Here is a 15,059-nt window from a genome sequence, read left to right as displayed (position 1 = left end):
GTTTTGTTGGCGTGGAGTAGCTGTCAAATTATAGAACAAGACAAGCTCAAAGGGAAAACATACACCAGGAAAGAGAACAGGTTCCAAATGTTGAGAAAAAGGTCAAGCGGGAGGTGTACATATTTCTTCAACCATGGCAGAACCTTTAGAATAGTGAAAGAAAGGGTAAGTGTCTGTGTTTCATCTGCTTTACTGTGCATTGTTTAATATAAACAAAGTAGAGTTTGATGACAAAGACTTTTCTGACAGTAGCCTTCTTCCCTTTCTTTGCCAAGTTTTTGGCAGAATCAGTATCTTAGATACCAGTTAGGGAAATTCAAAGTCCCTACTTATAAATTAATGCAGTATCATTAGATGCATGTGGAGAGTGTCCCTGAATGAATTTATTTACAATGATGTTTTCTAAAGCTTTAGAAACAAACTCTAAACTGAGACCACCAAGGCACTCTATTTTCTAAAGGAAAGCAGTCTTGACATTTGTCTTTATTTCCCCATTCTCAGTTGAGATGAAATCCAGATACTTGGGAGCTTGAGAAAATACCATATGTGGTTTGTGTCAATGCACTCTCTGGTATCCTGTTGCCAGTATGTAGAACAGCCCTTTTCTTTCCCCACCTGCCCTCCTCCCATGCACCCTGTGGCCAGAGAGCCAAACTCTGTGAGTCAAAAGCATTTTCAATAGAAATACCAGGAAAATGTTGTTTCTAGTGGCATGGAAAAAGCAAATAGAATGAAGGCCAAATCTATCGTAATCTCAAATCTAGACCTTTGAAAAGGAAGAAGTAAGCACAGCCAAGTACAGTAGGAAAGCTTTGCTATAGGATGCAGTTTAAGGTAATGGCTCTTTTCATACTTAAAAAATGAAAATGCCATATTTCATATTTTTTAGATGAACACCTCCAGAAAAATTTATCAGAAATTATAGTCATGCATATATATGTGAATGTTTTAACTTCAAGAAAATAACTACTCATAAGCCATGAGTGTAGTTTTCTTGCAGGTATAGACACTAGTTTCTATCTGCTTTATAGAATTATTACATTACTTTGCCATTAGCTGTGTACACATATGACTTTTTCATCAGAATAGGACTTATTCAGGGAAAAGGAATGCCCATTCAATTTTTGTTTGTTTGTTTTATATTCCAAGCCAAGTTCTTCCTTTATAAAGCTTTAGATTCCAGGGACTTACCATTACATAAGATGGTTAAATATTTGTGCTAATATGTGTGAAAACTAGTTGTGAAATATTAGGCGATTTCAGTGGTGTGACCAGTCTGTATTATTGTTACGATACTTCAGAGATGGTTGTAGAGGGGAGATGGGGTATGATGAACCAAATAGAAAATGATCAAAAGTGTTGTTTATACTGGGCACTAAAAGAGACAGGTGGGATGCCAATAGGTAACGGCCTGAAATAAAGAGGGCAGTACTGGACCTCCCAGTTGGCGCAGGCAGTTGAGTGCCGCACTGTGAAACTGTTCGCTGCCTCTGCAGCGTGGGTTAGATGCTGGCCGGCGAGAATCCCACATGGCGCGGCAGACCTCTCCTGTCTCGCCCGCTGCTCCCCTCAGCAGTGTGCTTCATCAGTCTGCCTGTTCTGTTCCCCACTCTGTCTCTGCTGAATCCTCTTACCTTCCCGCACATCTGGCCTGTACCCCAGCACTTGTATAAATTAAAAAAAAACTTTAAAAAATAAAAATAAAGAGGGCAGTACAGAAATAGAAAATTCATCCTGTTTATCCTATTTTGTGAAGTGAAGTTCAATGCTTAGTATGATTTAATAGTATCTTACACAAAAAACAACAAGCAAACCAGTTCTACTGTTAAATTTCTAAAATGAGTAAGTCTGGCCCTGATTTTTAGTGGCAGGGTATTATCTTAGGTACAATGCTTAACCTTTGTGAGACCAAAATCCCTGGCTATAAAATGGGATGTTTGGTATTCTGTCAAATTATCATATCCTCTCTACCTTCAATATACCTTTCCATAGAGAAAGAGATCAAAATAATTACTTGGTAAGTGAAGTAAGTCAGAAGGAGAAAGATAAATACCAGATGATATCACTAACATATGGAGTACAGAGAAACCAAACTGAGGGTCAGGTAAAGACAAACTTAAAAACTAACCCTTGAAAGCTGACTATAGAACAGCAGCACCCAGCATGCAAGGGATGGGTACAAAGAGGGAAGAGAGCACCGTGGCCTGTGGTGGTGCACTATGGGTGATTAGGTGGTGGGTGTACCAAAGCGGTGATACCTGATAAGACAGACCCTAAGTTTACTTCAGTTAAAAAATTTTAATTAAAATATTTGATAAGTGAATGCCTAACAAAGGAACAAAAGTTGACCAAAATAACATAGAAGTAGCATGTACATGAACACACTCAATAAGTAATGGTGATTTGAAATACTGAAAGCTGTCTCTTTTCTCTTTATTTTATTCAGAAAATTTTGTCTTTACCCTGCATCCCCTAGCTTCCATGATCTTTCCAAAGTACTTCCCATCATTTCTCTGTAATAGCTCACATTTCTACCAACAATACTACTCACTGTTACCTGTATATCATCCATGTGTCTTAACTGAAAGTATCTCCTTTTCCATGTTATTCTTTCCTCCATCTCCATCCTCTTGAAAAATCTTGCCCATCCAGCTCAGATATTTGTATCACAAAGAATTTCCTAATCCATGAGAGACAGAATAGTCATTATTTTTTCTGAAATTCCTTTACAACGTTTGCACATTTTCCTTTGTGGCATATATTTGCTTTTTGTGCTAGGCTTATTCATGCACATGATTATCTTTTCCTCAATTACAATTGCACTTCACACTTTTTTGAGGACAGGGCACATTTCATAATCATTTACATGTCCTATTAAGTCAAAATGAGTATTCTGCAGAGAGAACACAGAGGAGAAAATTAAAAGTTTTTGTGAAGATTTAAACAGAAACAATTTCTGTTGTTTTGATGGTGTATTTGTCATTGTTTTTTAAAGAAATAGAACCATTAGGATATATATTGATATGCTAGAATATATATGTATGTATATACATAAGTATATATACATACACAATATATTTATATGTATATCTATATAAATATTTAGATAAATATAACTTATATCTGTATCTATCTATATGCTGAAGAGAGAGGCTGATTTTAAGGAATGGGATCATGCAATTGTGGGACTGGAAAGTCTGAAATCCATAGGGCAGGTTAGAAATTCAGGCTATGTTGCAATCTTGAGTCCAAAATACTCAGAGCAGGCCAGAAGCTGGAATTTCTATGTGGCAGAATATCGTTGGTAACCTTTGCTCTGTAGACCTACGACAAATTACAACAATTACCTACATCCACATTAGGAAAAGTGATTTGTTTTACTCAAACTGAAAATTGTATCTATAGCAACATCTATCTACACTAGTGTTTGACCAAACAAATGGACACCACAGCCTAACCATGTTGACACAAAATTAGCCATCACAGAATATATTAGATGAATGGAAATCGTGTACTGGGAGATTATTGCATGATTCTGATATTTCTGTAAAACAGTGGATGCTTAACCTGAGCCATCTCCTGAGACCCAGTCTAAGCTGGAGTGGAGAACACGACAGTGAGAATGCCCTGAGTTAGGTATCAGTCCATAGTCTCCATCTAGCTAGTGTTGGCTTGCAGACCCAGTGGGCCTAGCAATGTGTTCATCTCTTACAGTATTCTGTTGACAATTGTGCCAACTTTGAACAGAGAATTTGTAGGACAAGAGGCCATTTTGAAGGAACCTTTTAAGAAGCACATATTGATGGTTTGTTTTATTTAGTTATACTTAGAAAAGGAAATCTATGATTCTTCTGCTTGTACTAAAGTTTCACAGGAAATGTGCTGAATTCTATTAGTGACTACTGAAAAGTCTGGCCAAAAAGTTCAAGGAGTTGCCTTCAGGTTTAGACCAAGGAATAAATAATCTACATACAGATCTCAATTTGGAGATACGGCATTTAGTCAGAATCACAGCCTGGAGCTTTGGTCCAACTTTTTGCTCCTATTGTGTCTAAAGGACTTTACTCCTGATTTTAGATCTGCTATTACAGTTTTAGAAAACAGACAAAAATAAAAAAACAATGACACTCTCAGCAACAGATATTATATTATTCTATAATAACACAATAATATATTATTTGGTAGTTAGGTATTGTGAAAGGTAAGAAATATGAAAAACAACTGTCAAATGGTTTAAAATGATAATGAATCAGGCTAAATTTTGTGGGACATAATATTGGTAACAAAACCAAAGTAGGATGATAGGGTATAAATGATGATACGTATGGAGAACTCAATCTGAAGACCAACAAAAGAAAGAATTAATAGCAGAATAATTAATAGCACATTAATAGCAGAATAATTTTCTCATACAAACATATCAGTTTAGATGCTAACTGCAAGTCCCTTTATATTTCCAGCTCTGGAAGAGAAAATAGCACCTAAAAATGCGGTTTCTGCCCACCCATGGCAGAGACAAAGAGCAGCTGAGGCATCTAAAGCATCTCAGTATTCCTATAGTCAACCTGGGGTGGGGTAGCAGGTGATGGGAGAGGAGATGTTGATTTTAGATGTGATGAGAGGTAAGCCTTTTTTTATTTCTGATACCTGAGCCCTAAGACCTGAAGAGTATGATGTATTTCTGATACTAGCAGATGAAAGATGAATCAAAATGAGGGACTGAGGAATGAGGTAATCAGGTTTGGAATAGTCTGAGCATCCAAACAATTAGGCACATAGCTGTAAGTAACAAAATTATTTTCTATTTTTCTTTTGCTCTCAGTATATATATTTTGAAAAGTGGAAGAACTCACGGGATTACACTTGTAAGATATGAAAAATTCACTGATACACATGAGTATATATTGATTGGACTATTTAAAATTCAGATACTCTGGAGTGATAAATTTTACTGGTACTTAGTCTACATTTTTGTTGACTCTTAGTTGAGAACAGAATTTTTAAAAACCAAAATCCAGAATAAGAACCTAATTGGAGTATGGGGAGAGATACTACTTTAAATTTTTCTCCTTTTAAATTCTGCTCCTGCTGTTACTGTTTTTCTTTGTTGTTGTATTGTTCTTTTGAGTAAACACAAAATGGGGCACCTTCTCTCTTTCAAGACAAATACACCTGGAATTAGTGTTTCTGGAATTATAGAAAACACTGGGGTCAATTCATATATGTGTGTATTAGCACCTTCTCACAATTCCATGAACTAGGATTGTCTTCATTCACAAATTTTCTTCACTCACTGCATTTTCCTGTGATAATACCATATCAAGCATTAATATTACATACAATTTTCAAAACCTATACTGAGAGTGATTTTTTAATAAAAATGTTTGCAATAACAAATGCTCAATAAACACTTTGTCTCTCCCTCTAAAAAAATGAAAGAAAGCTGGTGGTATTTATAATTCTAATTGAATTAACAAAGTCTTGTAAAGGAGAGGGAACAAAACAAAATATCAGAACCACAACTTTTTGATAATTATTTAAAATAATATGTGATTGAATTTAATAATTAGTAAAACATAGACTTGTGAAATGTTTTTTAAAAAATTATGCAACCATACCTACAATGTTGTAATGGCAGGAGAACACAGGGCAGGTTTTCTAATCCAGCAGACCGGGTAAAGAAGGAGTCCTGGAGCCCTCGATGGCTTTTACAAGCGTTTACTGGGATTTACCGGGTACATGGCAGGAAGGGGTGCTGGGGGGCCAGCAGGCTGACAGGCCTCCCAGCCCCCAGCAAGTCTTCACTCTATCAGGGTTCTCCGGCCTTCTCTGGTGGTCTCTGCTGCTCTCGTGGTTCTGCTCTCTGCTCTTCCATTCGTTCTCTGCTCTGCTTCTTCTGGTGTCTCTGTGACACCGCCCTTAAAAAGCCCAGTCTCAGCCCAGGTGAATCCCATCTACCTATGCCCACACCCTATTCCAGGTGCCCGCCATCAGGCATGCATTCAGGACCGCAAGGATCCATCATCTATCCTGATGGCAGGAGGGCAGAAAAGCCTGACCCTCTTTCACTTACCCTACAGATGTCTAATAACATACACACGCAGGAAACTTAAATTACAGAAAAGAAATAAAACAAAAAAAACCCACAAAATGAGAGAAACATGAATTAATATAAATTTATGATAACATAAGGAGCAGATTACTGAAATTGTCAGATTTGTTTTTATAAGTTAAATTTACTGTTATACTTGCTACAGAAACTAAATAAACTTGAAGTTATAAAAATTAAACCATTAAGGTAACAATAATTAGTCAAGGACATGTGAAATTATTAATCAAGAAATATTAGTATTATTTAAAATAAAAAAGTGTTTTATTACTAAAAGGAAATTTTTCTAATGAAAAATCAACAGTACAATCATATCCATATAACTAAAAGTAGATCCTAAACATCTAAAGTCATCAAAACCTGAGGAAAAACTGACAAATTCATTCTGGTAGAAGATATGAGATTGTGTTTTTAATCTATTGCTGATCTAGGAACCAAAAAAGATCCTACTTTCAGTTTATTGCATAATAACTAGGTCAGCAAAAACAAACATCTTGAAATATGCATTTAATAAAGTTGATTAATAGATATAAACTTTTCTTTGTAAACTGGGAAATTAAAAATAATTCTATTGTTTATAGAACATTTATAAAAATAGATTACATACCAAGTTACCCAAAAGAAAAACAAAACACAATGAACTCTGTAAAGCAGAAATGGTGCAAGCTACCGTTTCTAACCATCAAGTGACAAAACTAGAAAATTATACTAAAGTTGAAGGTATGAGAAGTATTACAAAGCAATACTCTCATGAACAATTACTGGATCTAAGACTAAATAAAATATTAATGGCACATTACTAACAAGGAAATACCACATCTCAAAGCTTCACATAGAAAGTGAATTATAAAACAGAAAAATAGGAGGAAGCTCTAAACTCTTTTTTTGTGCTTCCATGTTTTCATTGAGCATGCATGACATTTTTACATTAAAAACTAAGATTTTTTTATTTGAAAAAAATTAATTTGTAAAATGGTTAAGCAATCTAGGAAAAAATACAAGCCCAAGGAAAGCAAATGGAAGGGAAGTTTTGTTTTTTTTTAAAAGATGATTTATTTATTTATACAAGAACTGGGGTATAGGCCAGATGCGCAGGAGGGTGAGAGGATTCACCAGAGACAGAGCGGGAAACAGAACAGGCAGACTGATGAAATACACTGCTGAGGGGAGCAGCGGGCGAGACAGGAGAGGTTTGTAACGCCATATGGGACCCTTGCTGGCCGGCCGGGATCGAACCTGCGCTGCAGAGGCTGCAGACAGCTTCACATCACCGTGCCCAACGGCCTGTGCAACCAGGGAGGCCCAGGGAAGATTTTTTTTTTTTTAAGGAAAAGGTCACATAAAGTCCACACAAATTGGTTAAAAAGAAAAGGCAGACTTGACTAAGAAGTGGAGCATGGGCATTAATCATAAATACAATTCAAGAGAAAATGTAATATATGAGATTCCATTGCAACTAACCACTAATTAAAGAAATGCACCTTATGACAGTAATGATATGCCCTATTTTTTCTTATCAGATTGACAAGCTTATTAAAAACATGATATTTAATAATGGTAAGACTATAGTGCCTTGGGCTTTGTAATACAAAGTTGATATGATTATAAATTGCTTTAAACTTTCTAGAAAACATTTTGGCAAAATGTATCAGGAGGTTTCAACACATTTTAAATCAGTTTATAGACTAACTCCACTTCTAGGAATCCATTATAAAACAATGTTTTGAAATATGGATACATAGCTTTGCCAAAGTTTTTATCAGCATGTTCATCAGCTGAGAAATTATTAAGATATCGCTGTATAATGGCATATTATGCAGAAATTAAAATAACATTTACCAAGATATTTTAATGACATGGGAAAATGATGTAATGCAGTATGAAAGAATATGACTCAAATCATATTTATACTTATCTGTTTCTTAGAGGTTCAACATGTCTGTATTATTTAAAAATAAAAACAAAGTAATTACTTTTTAAAAGCACCTAAGTTTTCACTTGAAAATTGACTATTGTAAGATCCTATCACTATTGCTACCCATACCACCTATATTTTTTGTTTATTTATGCATACAAAAGCTGGGGTATAGGCCAGAGATGCCGGGGGGAGAGGGAGAGAGGGTTCACCAGAGACAGAGTGGGGAGCAGAATAGGCAGATCTACTGAAATACACTGCTGAGGGGAGCAGTGGGCAAGACAGGAGAAGTCTGCTGCACCAAGTGGGTTAGCTCCCTGGCTGGGGATCGAACTCATGCTGCAGTGGCTGCTGACAGATTCATAGTGCTGAGATTTAACCCATTGGGCCACCAGGGAGGCCCACCACTTATTTTTTGTTGATTTTTGAGAAGTGAAAATATCTGTATATACAGAATTGCTACCACACCATCTTTAAATGTTTTAGGTTTGCCTCAATTGTCCTAGATAGTGTGATGGAAAAAGTCACATTCCTTTGGTGGACCCAGAATTATTACACAAATGGTCACACAACCTTGCATCAGGCATGTGGATGACAGGGATAATTGCCAAGTGGTTTTCCCACAGTGAAGATAAATTTTGGAGAGAGGGACTGCGGCACTGGGTGAACTAATCCTTTCCCCACCATTCTTGAAAAAATATGAAATCATGCACCTTGAATCTAAAACTCTTTATCAGTTCCCTATTATTCTTAAACTAGAGATAAAATTTCCTTATTTATACTGACCATACTGACTATACTGACCTTATTTATTTTATGGCCATACATCCAGTAAGTCCTACGGAGAGTCATTTTACATAATTTCCTGGCAAAATTATTGATAGCATTCCCATTTTACTCTCAAATTGATCCTATGTGGACAACAACTTCTATGGTATTGTGTTTCTATAGTCTGCAAGGTTTAGGCTGTTTGGACCCAATATGCCTCCTTAAACTTAGTTCTGTTTCTACCTTTTTTTTCCTCTGCTGCAGTCACTGTACTTCCTTCAGACCCTCTTATCTCACTGTTTTTAAACAGTGATGTGACTTTTGGTGGAAGGTTGGTGATATCCTGTGTTGTTGTGGTGGGTGATATATAATAGAAGCTGAGCACAAAGAAATGGACCAGAAAATTATTTTTCTTTACTGCCTTTGAATAGCTTTGGATACAATAAATAGTGTTTGAGTTTGGAGCAAGAGGGTGGAATTGTAATGGAAAGCAGAGGGGTACTCTGTTCTCTGAATTCAAATATGAAAATTGATACAGTGTCAGGAAGGGTCTAGGTACACAGATATGTTGATGGAAAAATGCAGGGGAAAGCTAGGCAAGTGAAGCCTCAGTAATTAATAAAGAGAAATGAAAAGGAAGGAAAACAAGAACCATCCTGTGATGGGGTTAAAAAAAAAATACAAGGCAGATTCGTCAAGACAGCATGCTACTCAAAGTTATACTCTTGGTGATGCTGGAACTCCATTCATTCACAGAAAGAGACACATGGTACAGAATTCGGTCTGCCTGGAAAGAAGACTAGAAATAATCTGGGCTCAAAGTAACTTCATTTCTTTAGGGGACTGAGCTTGTCAGTCAAGAACACATGATAGGAACTGGGCCCTGAGAGACAAATGGAGTAGAGAAATCATCTAGAATCCTAACACCTAGGGATAGGGTTTGTACCTAGAATTTACAATTATGGAATGTGAGGTTTTGACTTAATGCACCAGTCTGGAATTCATCTAGGCTCACAGAGAGTACTGAGAGAACTTGGGTAGGCAAAAGGAAAGTAAACACAGTAGGGGCTGACAGTAAAGACAAGGGAGGTATGGACAGTTTCAGGAAACTCAAAGATAAAGGAAAGTGTGCAACAGAGACTCCCCTTCACCTAACACTAAAAAGTCATAGCTTGTCAAAACTAAGCAATTGGGAACTACTTTAATTCTATATTCTTTTTTTTAAATTTTATTTGAGTCACTTATTTGAAATTTGGAATTCCTTTCTTTTAAGATATTTTTAGTATTTTGATATTCAGGAGTTAAAAATAAGACTACAGTCAAAAAGACTAGGACTAATACAGCAAAAACAGCTTGAAATATAATTCAGAAGATTTGGGAGTCTCACTTGATGACATTTACACTACAGAACAGTAAAACTTATAAAAATAATCATTAATAATTCTTTTTTCCTAAATACATTTGTCAACTTCTAAGCAAAGATTTTTTTGTTCAGAATTGTTAACAAAAATTGTTAACAAAAAATTGTTAACAAAAACCAGCAATGCTGGTTTTTGGAGAAGGATTTCTAGAGTTATTGTTGGTTTTAGTCGTGATTTCACACTCTAAGGGGTTCACACAATGTCTCGACCCATCTGACTCTGGAAAATAGACATAGTCATCTTACAAGCTCATGACAGCCTCTCATGGGCTGCTCACATTTGATATTCTACCATATTTAGTTCCCTTTTGGCCACTGGAGACACTCCTTCCCATACCACCTCTATTTCTCTCTGGGTCCTATGGTCCTAAGGAATTGCACAATATCCTAGCTTCTTGAAAGTGGAGTTGTCTTCTAGTTGTGAACTATTTTAAGAGCTAATCGTAGCCTTGAGACACAAGAAAGCCTTACTTCTATTGGACAAACAATAGATGATAGGACACTGTTGATTGACAGCTCCCACTAGATGGAAAAAAAAAGATTTCAGTGGGTGTTTGGCATCCATTTAGTTTCTTGTCTCTGGAGATTTCTGGTATTATTTTTTGGGGGGGAGGTTTGGGAGTCTTTTCTCTGTGTTTGGTCTCTCTCCCTATTCCCGTTAATTATTTTTTTCCTGCCACCATTCCATATGCCTTTTTGATTCCTTTTTTTCTCTATACTCCTTAACCCCAGAGGCCCCACTTATTGACCCCTCTAGTTTTTATATTTTGCTTTGTTGAATCATTTACTTTGTAAATGTCCAACATTTGTCTGTCATTCTGACTTGCTTTACTACACATAATTCCCTTGAACGCCTCTCATTTTAGTATAAATGGCAACATTTTGTCTTTCCTTATAGCTGGACAGTAGTCCATTGTATACATATACCACAACTTTTTGATCCAGTCCTCTGTGGGGGACACAGATTATTACCATATTCTAGCTACTGTAAATAATGCTGCAGTAAAATTATAGGACATATAAATATTTGACTTGATGGATTCTTGTTCTTCGGGTCGATGCTCAAAAGTGGGTTTGGTGGACCATATGGTATTTCCATTTTTTAGTTTTTTCAAGATAAATCCAAGTAGCTTTTCAAAATGGCAACACTAGGTTTACATTGACACTAGCAATGTAATAAGTGCCTGTTTCTCCACATTTTTTCCAGCACTCATTGTCAGGGGTCTTTTTAATATGTGCTGTTCTCATGGATGGAAGATAATATGATGGTTTTAACTTGAATTTCTCTTATTAAAAGTGATGAACATTTTCCATATTGCTACTGGCCTTTTGGAGATCCTCTGATGAACTATCTGTTCAGATCTACTATCTCTTTATTAATTGGGTTGTTTGTTTTCTTTAATTGCTAAATTGAATAAGTTTTTTTCATATTTTGGATATTAATCCCTGTGGGTATATAATGTGGCTATGTTCGCCCATTCAATAGGATGTCTTTTGAATCTACTTGTATTTTCTATAACTGTGCATCTTATTTCTTTGAAGAATACTATTAGTTTTTAATAGGAATTGCATTAAATTTATAGATTGCTTTTGGTACAACAGTAATTTTGACTATAGTGTTATCTCCCATTCATGAGCATGGCATATCTTTCCATCTAATCAGGTTATCATCTATATCCTTTAGTAGAATCTTGGAGTTTTTATCTCTTTGGTTAGGTTAGTTCCCAGGTATTAAATAAATACTTCCTTGCTATGAATGCAAAATAGAAAAGATTGGTCTTACCTCCAATACTGTCATATTCATTTTTAAGCACAGTATTAAGAGAGAGAATGATATAAACTATGTTCTTGACCAGATGATTTTTGCTACTCTGTCTGGAAACAGTTGATATATATGAAGTTCTAACCTCAGAACTAGTTTAAAAATAATATTTTAGTTGGAACAAATACTCCTGTGATTTACACCTAACATTGGCCTTAACTCTGACTAAAAGCCAAATTTCAACAACAAAAAGAAAACTAATGTAATTTCCTGGTTCTGAGTAGCACTGAAATGCTTACAAGACTAATTTAAGATCTGAGATTGCTCTCTCATCTGTCATCAGTATCTATGGGTTGATAACCCTGGTTCTGACTCAAAAATCTACGAAGTCTCCCATGTACATTGCTTATCAATTTAAGATAAGTAATTGAGCTAAAAGAATGACTCGTATCTTCCCTCATGAACTTTTTGCACGTTTTCAATAATGCTCAGAAGTTGGGCAAGCTAAATTTTGAAAATATCAAACAATTCACAGGTTTTCTCATGAATCCCTAATTTTCTTTTTTTTATTTCTATATTTCCTCACCTCTAATTTCCTCCTTTTTTCTTATTCCTTGAGGTTTTTTAAGTATCCTGAAATTCTAGACTATTTTCATGTGTCATAGGTTATAGCTTCTCTTCGGTTATTTCTCTAAGTGTTTTCCTAATGGCAGGTCTTCCTCTTTGAGGATTTCTGCAACCAATTTTCCATAAGATTTTCACACTTAAATCAGGTGGATGTGACATAAGGAGAGTAATCCACCTATTAGCTCTGGGTAAAGGGTGCTGAAATCAGCTTAGCAGCCTTGACCACTAATCTATATGTCAATCTTATATTCCTGCTTATAAAACACCTCTGTAGATATTCTGTGTTTACCATAAATTCCTTATATTTAAATCAAACTAAAGACGTTGGAATTTCTTTCTAATCCCTGTCAAAAAAAATTTTTTTTTAAATCAGAGACACTATTGATTTCTTCCTTTCCTGGCTTTACAAATTCTTCTCCTTTCACATCAATCCTATTATCTAAGAAAGTACCAAATTTCATTAAATTTGACTTTTAACTATCTCTTGAATACACTCACTTATTACCACTCACATCATGTTAGGTCCCAATTTTGTCATTCAATAATGGCATCATTCCATCAGTATCCAGTTTTCAGCTTGTGTCCAGAATTCCTTTTTATTATTAGTTTATTCATATCTCAGACAAGACTTCTTAAAACACAAATTCTCTTTTGTGGTTCTTTGCCCAAGAAATGCAAAGGACTCACTGTGGCCCTAAATAACATGCCTAATTTCTCAATTAAATTTTTTAGTTTTTTAAAAAAATTAGACTTGGTAATTGATCCATTCTTCTTGCCATCCTTCCTACTTTAAGCTTTGTGATAGTCTTCATAATTTTGCTCTAAGCTTCTTTCCAATCCCAAAGGTTATGATGTCTACTTTTACATCATTGTTCAAGCTACTTTCTGACCATGTTTTTCTTCTTTAATCCCAGTCTAAACAATTCCAATCTAAAATTTTTAAGGCCCACTTACATTAATGTTAAGCTATTTCTGCCTCAATTAAATCTTTCTTAGATTTTCAATTGTCTCTGAAGTTTTATCGCATTATACCTGTCATACTTACAACTTCATCATATATCTCTATGTATTACTTCATTACTACTTCATATTTGTTAATTTTTAAAGATTTATTTTTATTCATTTATGCATACAAGAACTGGGGTGTAGGCCAGAGGTGCAGGGATGAGAGGATTCACCAGAGACAGAGCGGGGAGCAGAACAGGCAGATCTACTGCAATACACTGCTGATCAGCAGGTGAGACAGGAGAGGTCTGCTGCACAATGTGGTTAGCTCCCTGGCTGGGGATCGAACTCATGCTGCAGTGGCTGGCAATAGCTTGACAGTGTTGAGACTTTAACTCCTACACCACTAGGATGGCCCCTGTTCATTACTTTTAAGTCTCTTAAATACAATGTCTATGTGTTACAGTTAATAGCATCCATAAATATTTAATGAGTCTTCATTAACTGATAAATATATTATACTTTTTTGATATAAAATATCAAAGACTTTTCCAAAGATAATTTCAGATTTTTGGACTGTGGAAATTTTGTTATTTTAAGCCTTTTAGTATTCTGCTCCCAAAATATAATACTTCAGTGGGAAATGACCTACAGTATCTGTGTATACAGCCTATGAGTCAGAGACAGCATGAGGTAATTTCCCAGCGGAGGACAAGCGAGACTAAATATACACATGTGGGATCTAGCTAGCAAATGAAAGAGAGGAAAAAGGTAGGAAAAACAACTATATACCTTTACATTCTGCTGTCTCTCCAGGTTTTCTAGATGAAATGGAATGATACATGAGATACATTTTCCTAACCAGTGGGACACATCTGAGGTGTTAAGCCTATATTTTATAGTCTAAAGTTTTCTGAATAAACAGTTCATGAGATGAATCAAAAGTATAAGCAATGCACAAAAAGATAACCATAAATCCTGCTAATGATAAGACTTGTGCAATTATGCTGAGGATCTCTTATTTAAAGTGAAGGACGTAATCAGCAAATGAATTGTCAGTTGCTCTAGCAATCATCATATCACAAAAAACGACCCCTCTGGCAGGCTTGTTAAAAACTAAAATGAGCCTTTGCATCCTAGCAATGATCTTTCTAGTAAAACATCCAAGCAAAATTCAAGTATTACCGGGCCTCCCCGGTGATGCAGCGGTTGAGCGCTGGGTTGCGAAGCTGCCCGCAGCCTCTGCAGTGCCGGTTCCATCCCCAGCTGCTCCCCGGCCACCAGAGGAGAGTCCCACATGGCGCGCAGACCCCTCCTGCCGCCCGTTGCTCCCCTCAGCAGTGTACTTCAGTCTGCCTGCTCTGTTCCCTGCTCTGGCTCTGGTGAATTCTCTCACCCTCCCGCACTTCTGACTGTACCCAGTGCTTGTATAAATAAATAAAAATAAATCTTAAAAAAAAAGCAAACATTGTACAAAAATGAAAAATGATGTAAAATATATGTAAATAAATAA

The sequence above is a fragment of the Talpa occidentalis genome, unplaced genomic scaffold (genome assembly GCF_014898055.3).
Source record: "Talpa occidentalis isolate TD23 unplaced genomic scaffold, MPIMG_talOcc4v2.1, whole genome shotgun sequence".
NCBI lineage: Eukaryota > Metazoa > Chordata > Mammalia > Eulipotyphla > Talpidae > Talpa > Talpa occidentalis.
The sequence above is the reverse complement of the archived record's forward strand: the minus strand, read 5'-3'. Positions refer to the sequence as shown.